Here is a 14,693-nt window from a genome sequence, read left to right on the forward strand (position 1 = left end):
TAAGTTCATCCATCTATTTTTTAATGGTCCCAAGTACCTAACGATGGGAAGACTTTCTTACCTTCCCTTCCTTGGTCAGTTTCCGAGCCAGTGCAAGCAGTGACCAACGACCATCCTGCAGCGCACCAGAAGGATGGTTTTGCATAAGGTTGTAGCCACTTGGCTTTACTCAGATCATCCCAAATCCATTTCATTCACCTATTTCAAATCTTCCAAAATGAAAAGACATTAGAAACACGTATTCTGATTAAACATAGTGCATTGAAGACATGAATTAATGACACTCCATCAGGAAACTCCACCAAATGACAATGAAGGGAGAAATAAGGGCAGAAATATACAAGTCAAAGAGAATAGAAAACAACAGGTAAGAGATATTCACCAAGAATCTAAGTCACTTATTCAACAAATACTTAATGAGCACTTCTCATGCAAGGCAGAGTTCAAAACTATATGTAATTTGATATATATAATTTTCAAGTTCCTGGCAGAGCAATATGGTCTTGGATACCCCAAAAGTACTAAGAAAATGGCCTGTTTCACATTTCTCTCTAAATCTTCATAACCATAACCATATTTCTCTAAATCTAAACGTCCTTTTTCATGTTTTAACATTTTACATCAGGATATGTCTTTAACATGGTCTGATTTTTTTTCTTTCTTTGAAAATTGCTGTTAAATATGTACAGCCATATAATTGATGATACCATAAAATAAAGGAAGAGCTTGGAATTCTTGGAAAGCAAAAACTTCAGAAAGAACTCCCTAGCTTTTAATTAGGGATGAAACAACAGGTGTTCAGCATCACCACAAACTTTGTCCACTTTCTCAGGCACATCAGCACCACATGCTTAACTCTGGCTCATGGGTTAGTACATTGTCTAAACTGCTCCAGGGTGGGAACGCTCTTTTATCTCCAGTATCTAACCCAAGGCCCAACATGTGGTAGGTGCTCAATAAATACTTGGAAACTCCAAGAAAGAATATGAATTAACGTGCCTGCACAGTCTTACCTCTGCCCTATGTGGTCAGCCACTTCGTCTCTCCGGGTCTGTTTGCTTAGCTACAAAATGAGTTTGAATAAACTCAGCTATAGACTCCTTCCAGCTCTAACCGTCTCTGAGTAGAAGTCATTAAGATGTGGCAAACGGGAAACTACAGTGATTTTGGAGGACTTATTTGACATGTATATTGCTCGTGAAGGTTATACATTTGATAACTGTTATGGGTTATTTATGCCTTCACCCCCATTCATGTGTTAAAGTCCAAACTCCCAGTAGCTCGAATTTGTCTGTATTTGGAAATAGGACCTTTAAAGGGGTAATTAAGGTTAAGTGAAGTCATACCATTAGCCCCTAATCCAATATGACTGGTGTCCCTCTAAGAAAAAGAGATTTGGACACAAACACACACAGAAACCATGTGAAGGCATGGGCAGAAGATGGCCATCTACAAGTCAAGGTCTTAGAAGGAACCTACCCTGCCCACATCTGGATCTCAGACTTCCAGCCTCCAGAGTTGTGAGAAAATAAATTTCTGTTTAATACAATCAGTCTGTGGTACTTTGTTATGGTAATCCTAGCAAACTAATACAATAACATTTGCTAAACATTAGTTGTATAAGAAGGGAAAAGGAGTTTCCACACTTTGGGACTCCTCCCATCTCTGTCCCAAAGTGTCACAATTGCTGCTTAAATGGGAGTCCTTCTATTCCAAGGAACTCAACAATACTACCTCATTATCACTTGAAAGCTACCTGACACATGGAGGCTCTCTTTGTGTCTTATAGCTGATTTGTGTAACTTTACTTGAGTCAACTGGCAGATGCTTCATCATGCAAAAGTCTTAGACAACTTATATCTAGCACTCTTATGGAAAATTCATAACATAGAACAGGGGTTGGCAAATTATGGCCCCTGGTCAAATCTGCCTGTTTTAGTAAACACAGTTTTGTTGGAACCCAGCCATGCCCTTTCATTTACATATTGTCTCTGGCTGCTCTCCTACTACAATGGCAGAGTTTAGTGGTGGCAGGGGCACCATGCGGCCTGCAAATCTTAAAATATTTATCATCAGGCCCTTTGCAGAAAAGTTTGTGACTCCAGCTCTTGAGGAAAAGTAATCAAAAATCACAATAGCAGTTCAGTTTGGTTTGTTTTGTTTGCCACACCACACAGCTTACGGAATTTTAGTTCCCCCAACTGGGGATTGAACCAAGGCCCCAGCAGTGAAAGCACGGCATCCTAACCACTGGACCGCCAGGGAATTCCCAGCAGTTTTATTATTAGCGGTGAAGATAATGGATATTGCTTCAGTTAAACAGATTAAGTTTATTATCATTTCTTCATTTCTGGACGCTTTTGTTGGCCACATGCTCTGATTGCTTTTGTTTGGGAATTGAGAGCATCTAATACGTTAAATCATATATAATTGCCAATATTTGACAGAGTTTGACCTATAACTATGGCAACTTCGTGTGACTCAGTCTAATACTTCAGTCTCCTTCAGTGTGCTCAGTTTCAATTCCTGTTTCCTTTTGTAGACTTCCAACTATCTCAGTGGTTCTCAATCTTGGTTACATATTAGAATCACCTGGAGAGCGTTTAAACTATTAATGCCAGGCCACAGGCAGAACTAACTGAAGCAGAACTTCTAGGAGAGGAGCCTGACATTTGGTATGTTGGGGAAACACCTCAGGTGATTCCAATGTGCAGTCAGGCTTGAGCAGCTCTGAGCTGAGCTTTTGGCAATACCCGGGTGCTGGGTGTTAAGGACTTCTTCCACTGAGATAGAAGAATGGGGGCAAGTGTAATGAACAAGTGAGGTCATCGCTACTGCAAACCTGGAGTCAAATCACCTGGAGGGCTTGTGAAAACAGGTGTGAAAACCCTCTCTCCAGTGTTTATGACTCTGTAGGTCTGGGGCCAAGCCCCAAAATTGTATTTCTAACAAGGTTCCAGGTGATGTTGATGCTTTTGGTTCAGGGTCTACACTTTGAGAACCACTACACCGTTACTATCTTCCATGGGCACAGTGTCTAGCTCAAAGTTAGTCTTTCATGAATGCTGTTAAACCAGATAAATGGGAGAATTGTGACAGAAGTTACAGCTGGTGATTTCTCTGTGCTAGATACTAGAGACAGAGCAATGAACAAGACAAAAAGGCTCTGTCCTCATGGAACTTATGCTCTAGGGAAAAATACAAAACTTTGAGAGTGAACATGAGCACTACAAAAGGGAAACATCGAATACTATTGAAGCACATAGAAATCCCCTGCCTAATAGTTCCTAGCCCTCTGAAAAGCTCCTTTTAAACTCCATGTTGCCAAGTTCTGTCATCACAGGGTCAGCTGGAATCCAAGAATACAACACTCACTTAGGAAAATAGATGAAGAGAGGAAGAAAAAGTCAAAGAGAGAAAGAAAAAAGAAAGAGAGAACAGGAATGAAAGAGAGTGGGTTGATAAATTTAAAAAAAAAGAAAAAAAAATATATTTGACCAGGAGTCAGATCCAGGTTCCTATTCTGGTCTTGTTACCACTGTATTAGTCAGTTCAAGCTGCCATAACAAAATACCACAGACTGAGTGGCTTAAAAGAAATTTATTTTCTCACAATCTGGAGGCTGAAAGTCTGAGTTCAGGGTGCCAGCATGGTCAGGTTCTGGTGAAGGTTCTCTTCCCAGCTTGTAGATGGCCACCTTCTCACTGGATCCTTCCATGGCCTTTCTTCAGTGTGTGCACGTGGAGAGAGCAAGAGAGCTTTCTTTCTCTTCCTCTTCTTAAAAGGCCACCAATCCCATCAGATGAGGGCCCCACCTTATGACCTCATTTAACCTTAATTACCTCCTAAAAATCCTATCTTCAAATACAGTCACATTGGGGCTTAGGGCTTCAACATATGAATTTTATATAAATATTGAGTGGATACAATTCAGTCCCTACTAACCACTGACTACAAACATAGGTTTATATAATCAACTATACAATTATATTGTCTCTAATATATCTGAGATCCTAATAGTTCCTAGGAGGAAAAGCTTAGAGGTCTGAGTGAAGATGATATGGCTCATTCTTCTGCTCCTCTCACACACGTAGAGCTTCTGGAATGCTGGCACAACTTAGAATGAAAGTTGTCATTTTCAGTTATTTGAGCTGCTTAAGACTGCAAAGACCAAAGACACATTCAGACTCAGGTCTTGCCGAGAGCTAGATGGTTGTCTGGGTTATCATGGCAGTTCTGATGGCCCAACTGCCCCAAGTAGCCTTCCATTCTCATGGTTCGGTCACTGTTCTCTCCCAGCCACTCTGGTTCTATAGCCCTTCCCACCACAAGTGCTCTCTCCAAGCCCAGGTCCACTTCTCTCACAACAGATATAGCCTCATATTATCTCCATAACAATAAGATGACATGATTGTTCTTCTCCTAGGCTTAATTTTAAAATTCTGTTCTGCAAACTGTTATCATAAGCCCTCATTTTTCAAGCCAAGGTCCAAGTAATCTTGTGCATAGGGAAATCCATAAATAATGTACTACACCAATAAAAGACAAGTAGAATTTTTCCTTAGCCTTCATACTGCAAGATAGTTGCCGAAGTTCCTCCAGAATCCCCATTTTCTAATTCCTCTAAATATTCTCCTCTGAGAGCACTCCTGGTAGGCAGTGACATTTTGTTTATCTGCTTATCCCCAAACAGGATGGTTGTGGTTTTAGTAGCAGGAGGAGTCAATGGGCTTCACTTACTGGAGAGATTCCCAGCAGCCAGGGTCATGCAGCCACAGAACTTCCCACACAATTTACAAAAACTCTCAGCATTCACTGGAATTTCTGGGGCTCCTAAAGCCATAAATTTATTCCTTTTATATATATATATATACATATATATATATATATACATTTATTATTTATTTATTTATTTTTATTTATTGGCTGCATTGTGCCTTCATTGCCGCACGTGGGCTTTCTGTAGTCTCGGAGAGCAAGAGCTTCTTGTTGCGGAGCACGGGCTCTAGGCACGAGGGCTTCAGTAGTTGTGGCACACGGGCTCAATAGTTTTGATTCATGGGCTTAGTTGCTCTGCAGCATGTGGGATCTTCCTGGAACAGGGCTCAAACCCATGTCCCCTGCATTGGCAGGCATATTCTTAACCACTGCACCACCAGGGAAGCCCAGCCATAAATATCAAATCCATTTGTAAGACTGGTTCCCTTTGGTTTCAATACTCGTATTAAGTGAGTGGAGTAAAGCATGAAGTAGCATGTTCCAGGGACAAAAATATCAGTTATCAGGCTATGTGGGCATTATGGTTTTAAAACACTAGTGGATGGAGTATTTCCAGGGCCCTCCTTCCACACTCCTGGTAGCACATATTGACCACTTTTTCTTAACATCTAACTGTGTCCCTCTTCTAGATTTGCCTTGCCTCTTCTCTCTGTCACTGTAACTTGTTTTTTAGCTTTCTGTGTTCAGTGAACTTTACCCTTAATCCCAGGCACCTGGCTCCTTTGGCAGAATCATGAGGTGTTCTTCTGTCCTTCTATATCCCGATTCCATAATTCCCTGACATGTCTTTTACTTTTGTTTATAACACTATTGAAAAGAAAGTCCCAAGGGTAAGAAGAAAGAAAAGAAGAAGGAAGTAAAGGAAGAGAAAAGGGCCAACATATGACTCAGAGTTAGAGCTGCAGTAAAGGAACATCCTCTGGGCCAGCAGGCAGGAGTTGCATTCTTGCCAAACCTTCCTATTAGCAGGCAGGCAATGCCTTCATTCAGACCATGTAAGTCATTTTGAAACTGATTGCAGTTGGCGCTTTTATTGGCATACTTCCTTTGAAGTCAGCTTTCAGATCATCGGTGGTTTTGTCTGCAGACCCTGGTGCCAAGGTGAGGTGACAAATCTTTGCTCACAAAGCAATCTTCTTAACAGTGTTCTGTCCTGGGCTATGGAACTGTCTGATTAAAGGTGAATACAAAAAGGTTGGTTGGTGGATGGATAGGAAAGGATAAATGAGTAGATGATATGATAGAGCAAGTATTATAAAATGTTAATTATAGAATCAAGGCAGTGAGTGGATAGGTGATTGCTTTAAAATTCTTTCACCTTTTCTGGATGTTTAACATATTCACAAATCAGGTGGGCGGGGAGATGAACATAATGTTAGCAGTGAGATTAGTAGTAGCCTATAAACACTTAGAAGCTGAGCATGCAAGTAAGACTGTAGAGGTGTTTTTTTTAACTAAATGATATAGTGTTATAATTAATTATTTCCCTACCCAATATTTTCCAAATTAAAGACATGGATGTTATGCAAGAAGAAAAGTTAGTAATATTTTAAAGACCTTAAATGAAACATAGTATCAAGTTTCAAACCACTGATCATTTATTAACACATAGAAAGAACATGGGTCTTGGTGTCAGATGGTAATGGGAAAATGCCATGCCTCTACCATTAAGCCAAGTGACAATGTCTCTGAGCCTTGGTATCTTGTGCATGAAATGGGCTGGGAGAGCAGGAGTGAGGAGTAATGTCCACATTTACAGTTAAAAAATTACGAATGTTACTTGGAAAAAGAAATCAACTATTAGAATTACAAAGACTAAAAAGACTTTATGTTATTCAGATGTTTCAGACACACCCTTTCACCCCCATTTGGCCGATGCTATGTAATAGCACTGCTGGAGGGTTTCGAAAGCTTAGAAGTTCAGGAGACTCTCTGTGAAACTCACCTTTTTTCTTCTGAAGCACCTGGAACTCATCACACAGTTAATGGGTTTTTTTCACTCTTAGAGAAAAAAAAAGATGGAAATAAAATATTGTGACTTTTAATGTAGATCTTAAGTAAATTACACAACATCTATGTGTACCTATCACAGAAAGAAAATTTGCACGATTGAAAAAAAAAGGAAATATGCTTGCAAAGTTCCTGTGAGAAGTCTTTGTCCCAGGTCCCTATTTAATGTTGCTACTAAAGAACAAGGCGGGACTTGCCCTTTAACTTGCCTCAGAAGAGAAATGGAACTATGATAATATAACAAAGCAACCCCAAACTTAGCGTCTTAAAATAACAGCCATTAATTTCTTTCTTGGGAACCTACACTTCTGCTGATCTCAGCTGTGTGGCCTCAAGCACCTAAAATCCAGCTTTGCTTCTGGATTTGGCTGCGTGGGGTGCTGGACTTGTTCACCTGGTGGTTCCAGAGCGTTCCAAAAGAGCGGGCCGGCAGGCACAGTCTCTGGAGACCAGGCATAATGTCACCTCTTTTGCATTCTGTTGGTCAAAGCAAGTCACAAGGTCAGCTGAGGGTCAAGGGGAAGGGAAACAGGCTCCACTTCTTGATGGGAAGAGCTACAAAGTCACATTGCAAAGGGAGCCAAATAATTGTAGCCATGTTTGCAGTCTATCAAGGCGATCAACACATCCCTCACTTTTACACGGAAGGATGCTGCTGAAATCGTCAGCACATCTTCGTCTTTAAAGTAGATGTGCAGTCATGGATCAAATCTTCTGTTTCAGGACTGACCATCAAAAGGTGAGAAGCTTGAGCTATGAAAAACCAACGTGCTCACACCTGACGAAATGGCTATTGTCAAAAAGACAAGAAATAACAAGTGTTGGCAAGAATATGGAGAAAAGAGAACCCTAGTACACTGTTGGTGGGAATGTAAATCGGTGCAACCACTATAAAAAACAGTATGGAATTTCCTCCAAAAAATTAAAAATACAACTACCATGTGATCCAGCAATTCCACTCTTGGGTATAAATCCCAAGAAAATGAAAACACTGATCTGAAGATACATGAACCCCAATATTCACAGCATCATTACTTGTAATAGCCAAGATATGAAAGCAACCTAACTGTCCATGAACAGATGAATGGATGAAGATGTGGTATATATATAATATGGAGTTTTACTCAGCCATAAAAAAGTATGAAATTTTGCCATTTGCGATAACAACATGGATGGACCTGGAGGGTATTATGCTTAGTAAAATAAGTCCAGACGAAGACAAATACTGTTTGTTTTTCACTTATATGTAGAATCTAAAAAATAAATAAAACAAATGAACAAATATAGCAAAACAGAAACAGATGCACAGATACAGAGAACAAACTAGCTGTTACCAGAGGGGAGAGAACTGGGGGAAGGGGCAAGACTAGTGAAGGGGATTAAGAGATACAAATTAATGTGTATAAAATAAGTAAGATATAAGGATGTACTGTACATTACAGGGATTATAGCCAATATTTTATAATAACATTATATGGAGTATAATCTATAGAAATATCAAATCTCTATGTTGTGCACCTAAAACTAAGATAATATTGTAAGCCAACTATACTTCAATTAAAAAAACCAAGTGTGATAATATCTGAATATTTTATAATATTACTTTGGACAGAAAATAAAAAGCAATAGATAACCTGATAGCAAGTCTCTGAGTCTCTTGATGTCATGAAATTGATGTCTTGGTGTCACGGGTTATCTTTAAATAATCAAAATTAGATCTAACGCAGTAAAACATAGTTATACCTGCGTTAGACACAAAAGTATCTTTAGTAGTTTGCCAGCACATTAACGTGCGTGTTACAGAGGGCATTCCAGCAGGATCCTGAAAAATGGTTTTTCTCTAGGGATTTCTCTAGACCTGGCATGCCTGTTTTCCACAGGCCTCCCCTCGTGAGCTGTGTTCCCATAGAATCTTCTGGATTTCTTAGCTGGAAATAATCTTTCTCCCTTCTCACACAAAGTATTTTATTTTTATCTCTCTTTTAACACAAATTCTTCCATTATCTTTTTACATACATAGCTCTTCTTCCTCACAAGATTTGTTTGTCACATCTTCTTTTTGTCTTCATCTTTGTGTCTCTCATAGCACTTTATAAAGTGCCTGCTTGTGGGGAGCATAGCAGGGCTGCTCTTGGGTTGTACTGGGCACTCATGGCTGATGTCCATTCTGATTGCTCAGTAGCCACGCTGTATCATTGGTAAGGACATACAAACACACACACACACATGCACACACACACGCACACACACACACTCATTTAATTAAAGAATCTGTGGGCATTGAATGCATCATTATAGGGGACTATATACTCCAAAATGCCTTCCTATTACAACATAACTAGATCCTATATAAAGTGCCACAAATGTACTTTTTAAAGAATTTTTTTAGCCTCACAAGAAAGTAAGAGGAATCTCTAAACCCTCCACCCAACCCAAAGAAGACACAAATAAAATGATGAGGAAGCATAGCAGACAGAATCCTAATAGTGAGCAGCAAATGACTCCAAAAGCTGAGGTTGCCCTGGGAGAAAACAGTCATCCCAGATGTGGAATGGGGAGGTTTCCGCATTAATCCAAGACCCTCGAGGGGGACTAAAAGGCTTCTAAGTTGGTAGCCATGATACAGAAAATTCTAAAGGTGACCCCTCCCCCAAGATTCCTGTGCCCTAGTTATTCATCAAATGCTCATCCAGGTGCTGCTCTGAAAGGATTTTGCAGATTCCATTAAAGCCCCAAGTCAGAGATCCTATTGGTGGGCTTGACCCAGACAGGTAAGCCCTTTAAAAGCAGAGGATTTTCTCCAGAAAGTAGGAAAAGAGGAAGTCAGAGAGCATAATGGGGATTCACACCCATTGTTGGCTTTGAAGATAGAAGAGAGCCTCATGCCAGGACCAGAGAGAAATCTCTAGAAGCTGAGTTGCCTCTACCTGACAGCCAGCAAGGAAACGAGGACCCCAAGGAACTGAATTCTGCCAAGTCTGGGTGTGCTTGGAAGCCGGTTCTTCCCTAGAACCTCCAGATATGAGCTGAGTGCGGCCAGCACCTTGACTTTAGCCTGTGAGGCCTTAAGCAGAGAACCCAGCCAGGCCCTCCTAAATTGCTGATCGCATAACTGTGAGCTAATAATTAGGCGTTGCTTGAAGTTGCTAAGCTTGTGGTAATTTGTTATGCGGCAACATATGACTCTGCAGTTTAAAGGTGTGAAGTTTAAAGAGGAGAGGGAATATGAGTAGTCTGTTCTTGAGAACTGGTTATAAGGAACACTGTCATCAGGCCAAAGCAAGTTTCAGTTAAGGCACAGAGGCGAAGGCAACATTACCGTTTGCCATGTGCTTGTCAAAATGAGAAGATGATGTGTTCAACAGAAAGATGCTGACAGATACCATTATCAAGAGTAGGCTCTGGCCTGCTTTCTTTTCTTTTTTTCCCTTTTGTCTTTCTTTCTTTGTAGAATCAAGGGATAGGAATATATAAGTTTACAGTTTATAAAAATAGCTTTTCTTTTGTGTCCTTTTTATCAGTTTTATTGAGGTATAATTGAAAGAGAGCACTGTATAAGTTTCAGGTGTACAGCATAGTGATATGACTTCCGCACATCATGAAATGATCACCACGGTAAATTTAGTGAGCATCCATCATCTCATGTAGATACAAAATAAAAGAAAAACATAATTTTTCCTTATGATAAGAACTCTTCAGATTTACTCTCTTAATAATTATCACACGGAACACACAGCATGTTATATCTATCATGTGGTACATCACATCCCTAGTACCTATTTATCTCATAGCTGCAAGTTTGTACCTTTTGACTGCCTTCATCCACTTCACCCTCCCCCCACCTCCCTAGATGGCTTTTCATAAAGCAGAAGATAACACAGTCAGAGGGAAATAAAGTTTCCAAGGTCCCCCAAAGTTCCCCAATGTCTGTTGACAGGGATGGAATTAACTATCTGAACCACAGCTTCTATCTCAGCCACACCTTGGAGGGGTCCTGAGATACCTCAAGGGCAGCAGGAGGTGGGGACCGTAGCACTTCAGGGTTGTCTTTGCAGCTTTCTGTGGATCAGCTTCAGACTCATCCTGACAAGATTTCTGGGGACATCTAGCTACAACTGTAGGGGATGCTGCCATCTTAGAGCTAGGATTCTGCCAGGCATGAGCAACTCCTCTGTCCCCTCCTGGCTCCCTCTCCTGCCTGACACTAGTAGAAACCCTGCCTTCCTGCCTGCTTGCCACGGTCAAGGAACTAGTGCAAAACGATCCCAGAACATTCTTGAGTGTTTTCTGTAAGATGCAGGGATATGAAGGTAAATATCCCAAGGGCACCCCTCACAGACCCAGCTTCCTGCTGACCCGAGGTCCACACCCAGAGGGGCTTCTGTGCCAGAGGGGCGCCTCAGAGGGCTCAGAGAAAAGAGTATGAGGTGCATCTGAGCACAGGTCCAGGACTAAAAAAAAAAGTGGGTCTTTACATGGTGCTGCCGCTCCGGGCCTGAGATGTTAGGCTGCTTAATCTTCCTGACACAATAATACTGTGTATGGCGTGGGGACAGGGCTGCTGAGGGGTGCAGGGCAGGGAGAAGACAGGAGCTCGTCCAGCTGTCCTGAGAGGAAATTCTTTTTTTTATCTGGACATATGGCAGAACTGACAAAAATACACAAAATCAGGTAAGTAAATTATGAAGCATAAGTCACGATTCCGTTGATCTTGCAACAGCGTAAACATTTTTTTTTCCTAATCAAAGAAGTGCTACAATCACTTAGGTATTGCTCAGTGTAAGATGATCATTCAATGATACCATCTTTCTCTGTTCTGCCGACTTGTTTTCATGAACTCTCTGTCGTGGGGACATATGAGTATGTGCGCTACTTGGCAAGTACTGTTTTTCTTTTTTTTGCTTCCTTATTTATTGACTTGATCAGTTGTGATTTCTATATTGATGTAAGTGTTTATTTGGGGAAAAATCCAAAACAGAAGACCTGGTTACTGTTTTTCTCAAACATGTCTAAAGGATTACCCAGCAAGGCAAGCACTGTTGCCAGGAGGAGTGGTAAACACCCTGTAAGTGTAAACTCAGAAGTGCACAGATGACGTTACTCTAGGTGGGACTGAGCCATGAAGAATTCATGACTGTGACTGTGAACCCCTGAAATTACCCACACAGTTTTGAGTAACGGTGCTTTTTCCCAGGAAGAGGGGCTTTAGCCTTTGAGGGCTCTTCTGTCTGGATGATATTAGTTAGGATTTTCTTGGATACAAATGACAGGGATGGATTTAACTACCTGAACCACAGCTTCTGTCTCAACCACACCTTGGAGGGGTCCCAAGATGCCTCAAGGACAGCTGGAGGTGGGGACTGTAGCATTTCAGGGTTGTTCCCCCAGGTTTCTGTGGGTCAGCTTCAGACTCATCCTGACAAACTTTCTACCTCCCAACTCCAGATGTGAAAATCTCAGGGAGAGAAACTTGTGGACTCCATGGGAGGCAATGCTGGCTTGGGTCAGGTTCACTAGGAACAGAGCCTGTGAAGGGGCTAAGTCTTCAAGTCATTTATAATGAAAGTGCTCGCAGGAGAAAAGGAACAAAAGAGTAGGACAGGGAAGGGGAAAGAAACCAGACAAGGGTGCGATTTCAGGCAAAATTCCAGCTTCAGCCTGATCCCACGGAGAGCTCTGGAATGCAAATGGCGCTCAAGGTTTGTCCAGACACAGGGCAAGTTTGTGGCACTTTTAAACTGCCACACCAGCTGGTCATTGGCTAAAGGCCACCCCATTCCAGATGCTTCTGACTCTCTGCACTTGCTTGCAGATATGTGAAAGCAAAGCTTCTCGAGTAGCCCAAGACAGGCCTCAGAAGCGGGTTAAAGACGCAAGCCCTTAGATGCAAAGTGCATCAAAGCCAAGGCACTAGTACACAAAAATAGGTACCAGAGGGGCTCAGTGCAAAATACCAATAGCGCCTGTTACATGTGGCTTTCCCAGGATCAAGTGCTATGGTCAGTACCTTGAGATTTGATGTATCTTCAAGGGACTTTCCTCTTTAACAGTCACCATGGCCACGTATATGAGGTTACCTAAATGATGGCTGCTGCTATTTAGATCTCATGATCAGAGATGGGGAAAGGAGAAGCTCCCCTAAAGGAATATGATAGATAAAATGTAATTTTTTACTATAGCTACTCCCCAAAGATTAACAAGAGTGAAGCACTTTCAACCAGAATTCTGCAGATAACTTTGAAGCTTCAAAGAATCTTGGTATTGAGGTCTAACACAAGAGTACAGTATTATAAAGGATGCAACATTCTGTTCTTTATAATACCTGTTCCTGTAAATAATATTTACTTATGAAGATGTCATGTGTAACGAAGAGTTTCTAATGGAAAGAAGAAGCTCTGGAAAAGGTTAAGAAGCATTCATAAATAAAATGTATTTGAACTCATAGCAATGTTTGAGAAAAGACAGATTTATGGAGAACTGATCTGGCATATTATTTTTGTTATCTTGATCTACGTTTCAGGAAATAGAACATACCTGAAATTTGTTGCTGAAAGTATTTTGTTTCCTAGAAAACGATGTCTATAGCTAAGAGGGTATCACATGTCTTTCTGATTTTAAAAAAGGCAATTTTGAAGTTGGAAAATAAAGGTAAATATTATGACTTACAGTCGATTTCAAAAGAGTACACATTGCAAAACAAAATATTGCAGAACATCACAAAGTAAATGTTTCCTCCGCTTACTCAAAAATCTGTAATAAGGCAACTGCAGTGAAAGATTCATTGAGAATTTGTGTAAGATTCCTGCAGAACACATCAGACGCTATGGAAATCTGACAGATGCTTGGATTTTATTGAGACAGTTTTCACAGGATTATAAAAGCTTCTTTCTAGTTTATAAAATTTATGGCCAAACTCAGGATGACACTGCTAACACAAAGGGAAATTCAATGGAATTGTAGAAAAGTACCAAGAAAAGAACCAAGAGTTTGGTTGGGTACCCATGGTTATGTTAAGTCTGTTTTCTGATTTATTCTTGCCCTACTGGGTTCTAGATTTCTTAGTGCCCCTTCTACTCTTCCAGGCTAACTCACTCCTTGTGGCCCTGGTTCCTTACATGTTCCTCGACTGTGGATCTGGAATCTTCCCCTTAGGTACACTTTATACTGGCCTCTTAGTTCACATCTTCAGGTTGTTCCGAGCAAAAATTTACCTAACCCAGTTAGCTTCAGGTCATGTGTTGCTAAAATATCCCAGGAATCACACGCCACCTTATCTCAAGGGTTACAGGAAAGAATATCTCAGGTGTAAAGAAATCCCAACATGATTTTTTTAATTTATTTATTTATTTATTTATGTATTATTTTATTGGCTGTGTTGGGTCTTTTTTCGCTGTGCGAGGGCTTTCTTCTTAGTTGCAGTGAGTGGGGGCTACTCTTCGTTGCGGTGCACTGGCTCCTCATTGCCGTGGCTTCTCTTGTTGCATAGCACGGGCTCTAGGCGCGTGGGCTCCAGTAGTTGCAGCACATGGACTCAATAGTTGTGGCACACGGGCTTAGTTGCTCTGCAGCATGTGGGATCTTCCTGGAGCAGGGATCGAACCCATGTCCCCTGCATTGGCAGGCGGATTCTCAACCACTGCACCACCTAGGAAGCCCCCCAACATGATGTTTTAAATCTGATAATATGATTTTAAATTTTCTTTCAAAGAAGGAATAGGTAAAAATATCAAAGAATATTCTACAAAATAAAAAGACAAAGAAGGGGAGCCAGCACTGCCCTATGTTAGCCACAATAAATACATGTGTAGAGCTGGGCTGGGATAACTTCACGGTGATAAAAATTTACTGCATCATAAGGCAGGCCTCATATAATGACCAGAAAGGAAAGGGACGGTGGTTAGTGA

Source organism: Hippopotamus amphibius, chromosome 6 (assembly GCF_030028045.1).
Source record: "Hippopotamus amphibius kiboko isolate mHipAmp2 chromosome 6, mHipAmp2.hap2, whole genome shotgun sequence".
NCBI classification, from domain to species: Eukaryota; Metazoa; Chordata; class Mammalia; order Artiodactyla; family Hippopotamidae; genus Hippopotamus; species Hippopotamus amphibius.